Source organism: Thunnus albacares, chromosome 20 (assembly GCF_914725855.1).
Source record: "Thunnus albacares chromosome 20, fThuAlb1.1, whole genome shotgun sequence".
Taxonomy (NCBI): Eukaryota; Metazoa; Chordata; class Actinopteri; order Scombriformes; family Scombridae; genus Thunnus; species Thunnus albacares.
The window spans coordinates 22,060,597-22,070,115 of NC_058125.1; the positions used below are offsets into that span (position 1 = coordinate 22,060,597).

The following is a 9,519-nucleotide window of genomic DNA, read 5'->3' on the forward strand; positions in this document are numbered from 1 at the left end:
ATAAAATGTAGTGTACATACTAGAGCCAAAATACCAAACATTCTCTGCTTCCAGCTTCTCAATTGTGAGGATTTTCTCTCTTTTAAACCATTACAAATTGAACATCTTGGGGTTTTAGAGTGTTAGTCGGACCAAAAAAAAAAAAAAAAAACCCTTTGAAGATGTAGCCTTGGACTCTAGGAACTTGAAATGGCCATTCTTCCTTATTTTCTGAGGTTTTATTACCCCGGTCATTAATCAATTAAGTGAAAGACTAACTGGCAGTTTAACTGATACTGCAAAAGCATCGTTTACAGCCCTGATCTATGTGTGTCTGTATGTTCTGTATGTACAGGCTTACCCAGCACACACCCAAATAATCCAACACTGCATCTGCAAAAACAAAACTGTCCTCACTTTAGTGTAAATCTCCAATTATTTTTTTTATTACTTTAATTTTCAATTCCCTCGTCTCTCATGCCCACATACAGTAGAAACCCAACTCATAATCACACACATTAATTCCTCTCGGGAACTCTACGATTATAAACTGATTATCTTCTGCCCCGAGGGCTCAGATACTGAAATTGTTATTGCCAGTTAAATCTCAAATCCACATGAAGGGAATCCCTACGAACGCCAAAAACGCCTCGGTGTTTATGACACAAAAGAAAAAGCAGCAACTTTACTATCGTGGGAATCGCTTGTTTTACATGTCTACAAATGTGTAGTGACTTAATTTTCTATTCCACTGCGTAAATCGCAGCAGCTCTCAGAGAGAGAGAGAGAGAGAGAGAGAGAGAGAGAGGGAGTGAAAACAGCTCAGTGCCAGCAAAATGTCCTCCTCGTAAAGTGCTCCGCTTCACCCTGGCAAAAATAAACCTCACGGGCCGCCATGCCAAGTATTCCCGTTGATGAAAAGCCAGTTGTGAGTGGCCCCGGTTGTACCCGGGCAGAGCCAAGATGACTGGTATTAATAAGAGAGAAGTGCGGCTGTGTAAAACAGCCTCACTGCTCTCTCTGGCCAATAAAAGGCCATTTTTTTTTTGCAAGTTATTATTTTCCCTGGTGATTTTGAAGCTGCTGGAGCAAAAGGCTGGCTTAGAGGGCCACAGAGAGGCAGAGAGGCAGAGAAATAGAGAAGACAACCATCGGCATGGAAACCACTGCTCAACAGAAACAACTGAAAAAAAAAAAAAAAAACACACCAAAAGAATAAAACGAAACCTAACCTACTACGTGAAGGCGAAAGGGAGGGGAAAACACACAACACCGATAGGAAGCCACAAACTTGGCTGACATCTGATGTCATGTGTCGGGCGAGTGTGTTTGTGTGATGTTACAGTATCTCGAAGACAGCAGGACCCCCCAGCGGTCTGTGCGAAGACCGGTGCAGAGCACACTGATAATCTCTTGTCGTGTTCACCATGACAGCATGCTTATCAGCGGTGGGGCTTCACGCGCTCCCTGAATGCAACTCAAACCAGCGACAGACATCACACTGAAAGGTTAGCCTCATTCTTCTCGGCTAATGAGGTTTGAAGTGGCGGTGAGGACGTACTCGGTCCTCTGCGCGCCAGATATTTCAGCAGGAAACAGCTTGGAATTTCCTTCATGGCAGAGAGGACGGAGATTACACATGAGCTATTATTACTCATACATATATACATACACATATATATACATACACATATATATACATACACATATATATATATACACATCAGCTAATTTGCCCTACTTTTAGAGAGAGTCTGATGTTTTTACTTCATTACATCTCATGTGATTGCACATGCGGTCGGTCCCTGCATTCAATTAGGGCTGAAAACGATGAGTTAATAAATAGACATAAAATGATGTTAAAGCATTTTTTGATCCACTTATCACAAGAATGCTAAACATCTGCTGGTTCCAGCTTCTCAAATGTGAGGATTTGCTGCTTTTCTCTGTTTTTATCTGTTTTTATAGCATCGTACATTGAGTATCTTTGGGTTTCAGATTGTCGGTCAGACACAAAGAAGCGATCTGAAGACATCACCTGGTGCTCAGAGGACCTGTGACGGGCGTGTTTCGACATAATCATCAGATTAATCAATATTGAAAATAATGAAAATTTGACCTTTTGCACCAGAATTAGAACCAGAAGCAACAATTAGTCAATTATAACCATTTTGTTTATTGAATAATTGTTTTACAAAATTTTTTAAAGCAAAAAAATGTTAAATATTTAGTCATTACAGCTTCTCCAAATGAGAGTTTGAAGCTTTTCTGTGTCATACATGATAGTAAACTGAATATCTTTGGATTTTGGACAGTGGATTGGATGTTTGAATTACAACAAGCATTTTTTTTTCTATTTTCTGACATTTTATAGACAAAAAAATGGATCAGTGAGTCAAGAAAACAATCAGCAGACTAATCAATAATGAAATAATAGTTAGTTACTGCCCATATTTATCTTTTTCACCACAAACTGAACATATCACTCTACAGGCAATATGACCTTTGACCTGTTGTTATTGTAACCTTATTACAACACTTCTAAGCAATAAAATCCAAATCAATGAGTTTGATCTCGGTAGTAGATATTAATTTATGACAGATTAGTCTGGCAAACAGTATTATAGGTAATGTAAAGTATTCATTCTGAATGTAAACGGAAACCATATCTTGAACCTTCGTTATCACAAAACACACACTGACGGGGGGGCAAATTAGGACTCAATCCAATCTCACTAAATGATCTTATTTCCTTATAAACCCTGGCGTGTTCTGTGTTATCCGGCTTATCTCATGGCTACCAAACTTTTACCTTTCTGAACTGAATTATCACTCCATCCGCAGGCTGCCCTGACTAACTGAATTTAGTAGGACAGAAGTGAGAAGTGAAGATGGCTTTCAGTCAGTGTCTGCAGCTCCCCCCCCCCCCCCCCCCGAATAAGCAGGTCATCACAATTTTACTGATGCCTGAACTCTATTAATCAGTATGCATAACGACGTATAGGCATAAAACAGACAAAGACGCCTGATGTTCAGTCAGTCATCTGAGAGCCGTCTCTTCATGCATAAAGAGGCCAATTTACTTGCTCAAGTAAAAATAAACTGCATCAAATATTTCTACACAGAGTGCTCTTTGATACAGACGGTTTTGTTGACAAGATGGATCTAAATGCAGTATGTTGTAAACACAAGCTAAAACTCTACAGTGCCACCGATCTATTAGCCCAGTTTCAGTGCAAAAAAAAAAAAAAAAAAACCCATCACGATCAGATGACACTTTGTGGTTGGCTGCACTGGCCCTGGCTGAATAGATCCTATGAACAAACCTACAAGTCTATAGCATATGGGTGCTATAATCTAATTAGTCATAGGCGAAAACACAGGCAACGTAGCGAAGCGCCTTGGGGCCCAGCTTCTATAGATGAGCAGAAGTCAGCTGAGGTCAAACAGAAAGTAAAGGCAATAGAATAACAAGCATGTCCTTCTATTGTAGTCTATTACAGCGGTTACCAAATTAGGGGGCCGGGTCCCCCACACAAGGGGGACAAGATAACAGAACAGAAAATCCTCAAACTTTTGCTATTTTTTATTGTGAATCGCTGTCTTTCATCTCCTCGAGCCTCTAAAAGTTATTGAAATACAAACAAAATGAAGACGATGCAACATGTGACAAAGGGGTCGCAGGTAGCATCTGCTTTATTTTAAGGGGGTCTCAAGCCAAAAAGGTTGAGAACTACTGGTCTAGGATGTGCATATATGGAAGAAAAAAAAACACGTGATACTAACTTCTGCTAACCAGCTACACATAGCGCCTTCACTGACTTGTAGTTGTTACTTCCTCTGAGATCGAGATTGGTTATGTGTTTGAAAAAGCCAGAAAAATTGAAATCAGGGCAGCGACGTCTTGAGTATATTCAGCTTGACATATGAGCAAACAATGTAGCTTCTCCCTCCGGACAATTACTGCCATGTCGAGGACATTCTTTACAATGATGTGCATCATTCTCACACGTTCCTTCCAAATTGACGGATGGATAAACAAACGTTCCGTATCGTCAAGTCGTTTCGACATCGACCTCCGTTTAAACACCAAAAAATTATTGCGGGAGACAAAACTAGGAGGAAATGGGAGGCAAATCCTAGGATCAACCCACTAGCCATGCTCTGTTCAGGAATAGCTCTTGACATATTGGCCTACCCAGCATGCCCTCTGCCTCTCTAGACAGCTCTGACATCATTATACAGCAGATACAGACAAGGACATCAGCTGCACACAGCCGAGGTTATATAAGTGAACGCTCTATGTTTCGAAGCATTCGGCGCTGCCCTAACCGACGGGAGTAGGAGGGGATGGAAGCAAGACGAGGAGGGTTGCTGTGGGGGGGGAGGAGGAGAGGGGGAGAGAGAGGGTGGGGGGGGGGGGGTGGAGGGGGAGAGAAAAGAGAACGAGAAGGAAAAGGAAAAGAAGAGGGAGGCCAGGAAGAAAGGCAGACAGAAACGGGGTCACAAAAAGAGAGAGGCCCGCTGGGGTACTCGCTGCTGGGAGAGACTGAAGAAGGTCACCTCTGGCCCCCTAAAGGAGCCCCAACCAACCCAACGGAGGAGGAGAAGAGAAAAGAGAAGAGAGAAAAAGAGAGAGGAGAAGAGAAGAGAAGAGAAGAGAGAAAATGTAGACCGGGTCACATGGGGCTACACCCAACCACCTTCTCTGTGTTCTCTCATGTATAATCCTGTTACATCACTCAGTCAGGAGCAAATCCAGCATTTCCTATCCGCCTTCCTACTACACATGGAAAACTATTTACAATAAAAGGGAAAACTGGGGAGGGTGGGGGGGGGGTGTGTGAAAAAAATATCACCTAAAATTTGGGATGAATTTTGTTACTGATAGAAAACACATCATTTACCCTCTTCACAGCCGACACTTGATCCGTTTAAAACCATATCCTTAGAGGAAATGTTTATACTTGAACGGTGGATTTGTCCAGGGCTAATAATCAACCCAGGGAGAGAACACTGCGATTTAAACCCATGGCTAATGATTAATGAACATGTGGGCATCTGGGGGCATTACAGTACCAGCTGATGTGACTTACATTAGCTTTGTTTCACCCGGTAGCACACTTTTTTGTATAAAATCCCTGCTACAGTTTAAACATTACTAATTATTAATGGTGTATGCAAACTTCCGGGCGCCTTTTATCATTTGAGTGCTTTTGGAGGTATAAACAGGCTTAACTTCATCTGTTGTTTCTAGTTTAATTTCTATAAGATGGTAGATAGAGAAAGGCTGTTTTTTTACTGTATATACAGTGAAACAGGGCTGTAAACTTTGCTAAAGCTAAAAAGTTTGCCAAGACATCTAAAAGTCTAAATTATTGAAAGCTTTTGCTGTTAGCATATTGATGGGAAATCCATACATCCAGCTATGAAGCAGACTTCTGCGGCCAGCTTTGACATCCTGCTTTTACACTGTCACTCCTTATCAGCGATGGTGCAAGATGCTACTGTGAAAAACCAATGCGAGCAAGCATCAGGAGCCTGAGAGGGCTCTGAACAGAGCGGTTACATTGAGTGATTTAATTATTACAGCGCCCTAATGCGGCGATGAAGGCTTCCAAACACACAAACAGCTGCAGATACACCACGCAGAATGTCACCATTATATCCATGATCTGGTTGTGCTCAGTCGTGCAATGAGATTATTTTCACTTGGGGATTTTCACAGTGTCAGCCGTCAGTCAGAGGCTGTGTTTTTTCAAGTGTTTCTTGGCAACAATTAGCATCTCAGTTCCTTTATAGTCAGTGCGTTCATGTCAAGGCAGCTCCCTGGGCAATGTTGTCTTTTGAGCCTTACCCACAAAGTACACCCTATTGTGTTGCGTTGAGCGTCACACAGTCTATTGTACACTATATTTCAAGAGATACATGAATTATGTGTTATGAGCAAAAAAGGATGTATTCCTAAAAAGCGAGAATATGCAAGCTGTCTTTAGGTGAGTTTCCCTTTCATTACAGCTTCACCTTAGTTATAATACTTAATCTAGATGTATAGTTTGGTTACAAACACTAGAATAACACCTATATTATTAAATAAAGTGACGGTAAACATTTCAAAAGTCACTTCTACAACATTTCTAGGAGGTAAAGAGGAGGGGAAACCGAATTAGGGTCAGCTAACTGAATCGATAGTGAGTACCAACACACACTAAAAGCTCCCTATAGGAGTATCATGGGTGTATTATAGCTGGTGATCTTTATCGATCAGTCTATCTGCACTCTATCTGTGCACGTGTGCATGCGCGATTGGACTAAGGCGCGCGCCAGAGTGCAGCAGACATAAATCCAAGTTCAGGCCCCAAAGTGCTGCACACACATACGTATATATATATGCATTATATAATTATATACATTTATATACACACCAAAAACAGGACCGTTACCGCCGTGCAGTTATATCCGGCAGTGTTAGCGTTATTATTGACAACAACCGCAAACCAGAGTGATACGTCAACAACATTGTGGCGGAATGGCTGCAGACCAAGAAGATTAGATCCTGCCTCCCGTGCTGTACTGTAACACCGTGTGTACCTTGGCTGCTGATCTGATCTGTCAAACCACCTCCCCCAGGCCACTACTCCGGCTAGCCCCGGCCAAACAACTGCATGCACACCACGCTGTGGACGGGCCGGGTTGAAGCCCGATAACGACACTTACCGTCGGTTACCCCCACGCGGTCAGGACACCAGTACGGCTTGGATATGCGGGCATTAGGCGGAAATGAAGCGGGAGAAGGTCAGCGGGGCTCCTCCGGTTTCTGCACAAGTGTAGCGGCGGCGCTGGATGGCTACACGTCCCCCCCTCTCTCTCTTCTCTTCTCTTCTCTCTCTCTCTCTCTCTCTCCGAGCCCGGTCCCTCCGCCAAAAGGTGCTGCGCCTCGTACCGTCAAAAATTATCTCCCTCCTTCTTCCTGCAAAAGCTATTGCGTGAAAATGAGTAGTTTGTTGTTTCCCCCCTTTTTTTCCTCTCTTGCTGCTTTCCAATAGCGTTTGGATGGGCTGCAAAGACAGAGGGGGAAAGAACCAAAAAGAAATACTACACGGTCGCTCCTCCCTCTGCTTATGTACAGTACAGTAAGGGCAGTGCTGCTGTGTGACCACTTATTAAAACTATCTACCGCTCTCTACAGGACCACCACTGTAAAGCACAAACTGTACACACACAAACACATGTCGGGACGGTTGAGATGTGAAATGCGGAACATCCTCTGCTTTCCTTATTTATCTACTTCATCACTGCGCTTGAAGCCTACTCCCTCCTCCTCCTCCTTCTCCTCCTCATCCTCATCCTCCTACTCCTCCTCCTCCTCCTCCTCCTCCTCTTCTTCTTCTTCTTCATCCTCCTCATGCTGCCTTTGGGAAGGACAGATTAGTCCACCTTGATGTTAGGAAGCCTAGATAAGGGATGACAGATTTGGGGATGATGGGACGCGACTGTGGTGTTAAATACTGTAATAACACGTCATCAATAGTCTACAAGAGAAACAGGAAAATAACTAATTGTTAATAGAACCGATAATCAATCATTAGATCTCTCATGATTGGATTCAGTGTTGTCAAGTCTTTCTTTGAATGATAATAAAACTGTGATTAGTGCTGAAATAATTTGCCAATTAAACGATTATTGAATAGAGAGTTGAGTTAAATTGTATTGGGGTTATACATAGTATTTGGATATTTGTTTATAAATTGTAAATATGAGTTTATGGATGAGTAGTTGAGAGAGAGGTAGAAATAAATAAGTGTATACTTCTTCCCCCTCCTTTTCAAACATGTCATTAATTTGTGTTGTTTATGAGAATTTGTTTATCGAGTTTGTTGTCTATGTCTTGTTTATTTCATTTTATTGTTATTCTGGATTTGTTTTTATCTGTTTCTTTAATTTTTACATGTTCGAAATAAAAAAAATACTTTAAAAAAGACGTAAAATTAACAATTAGCCTATTATGATAATACATTAATCTTCCATCCTTCATTCTCTATAGCTATGCCCAATCTTGTTCTGTACATTCTACTTGTGCTCAATAAAAAATAATAATAATACATAAATCAACTAAGTACTTTATTCCGGCTAATGAAATATGACAACTTTCTGTTTCTCTCTCTCTCTCTCTCTCTCTCTCTCTATATATATATATATATATATATATATATATATATATATATATATATATATATATATATATATATATATATATATATATTGGACAAATCAAGTATTTTAATGTAGGGCTGCAACTACTGTATGATTTTTTTTTTCATTAATCAATGCATTGTTTAGTCTCTATGTTTGTAAATAGTGAAAAACACCAATAAAAAATCCCCAGAGCTCACAAAGAACATCACTGTCTAACCAGCACCCAAAAACCCTCCAAACTATTCAATGTACAAGAGAGAAAAGCAGCAAATGATCACATTTTAGAAGCTGGAACCAGAGACTATTTGACATTCTTGTTTGATACATGCCTTAAATGATTTAACAATTACAAAAATAGTTGCCAGTTAATTTCATGAAGGTCGACCTGCGCCAGCTTTGAAAATGTCAGCACAATTAAAAGCACAAACTGGGAACAGCATTCTGTGAGCGGTGTGACCTTTGACTTAGCTATTAGTTCAAAGAAATATTTCACTCTATATTTTTTTTATACATAATAGACCTGAATCTGTGCTAACTTTCACTTACATTGGTATTTGCAACATGTTGATCATCACATCATAAACACAAACAGGGTGGATCAGGACACGCTTATCACTCTAAATGGGCTTTTATTTTGCAGTAATCCCTGGCTTGCTGTGCATTATCCCGCTTATACCACGGCTACCAACAAACCTATGGACGGGTGCACGGACAGATAAGATTCAAGTGGATAATGCTTTTTCTCGTCATCATATCAGTATTCAATACTAAGCTTGTGGATAAAAAAAAAAAAAATTTTAAATTCATACCATCACAAGTCCAACTGACACTGCTGGCCATGCAGGCTGGTGGGTATTTGTGCTGCACAGACTTCAGCTGTGATTCAAAAGATTTCTCCTTCCTCTTCTCAGTCTTTAAACAAGCTGGGAGAAATTTTTGTGCTGAGTGAGTGTTCTGAATGCATGTCATACAGACAGATATTCCTGTCTGACTAATCAATGCAGGACAACGCCAGCTGTGAGAGTGACACATTTTCTTGGTATTCAATTCCCAGCATGTGCACATTTACATTTGATGGTCTTCAATTGCAGAAGTGGAAGCGCTTGTGGTAGAGAATAAAGGTTTATTTTAAGTGCAAATGCCACTGCAGCACCCACAGAAAAGATTCCTGCTTTTTTCTCTGAAACCATTATCGATGTGTGTGTGTGTGTGTGTGTGTGTGTGTGTGTCTACATGTGTGTTCTAGGCTAAGACATTTCAGTATGTGGGTGTATGAGTTAATATTTGATTACATGCTCGTGTTGTTTGTGGCCCTGCTTCATTTCCACTTCAATTTCCAGGAAG

The 9,519-nt window shown here is 40.9% G+C and overlaps 1 long non-coding RNA gene across 1 annotated transcript in view; it reads right to left on the reverse strand.

Moving 5' to 3' along the window:
* The window catches only part of LOC122970689, a 19,369-nt gene extending 11,559 nt beyond the window's left edge, over positions 1 to 7,810 (reverse strand). Inside the window, exon 1 of the long non-coding RNA XR_006399296.1 lies at positions 6,697 to 7,810. This is a non-coding gene — a long non-coding RNA (uncharacterized LOC122970689). The remainder of the gene's footprint in view (positions 1 to 6,696) is intronic.
* Between the last annotated feature and the right edge of the window lie 1,709 nt (positions 7,811 to 9,519).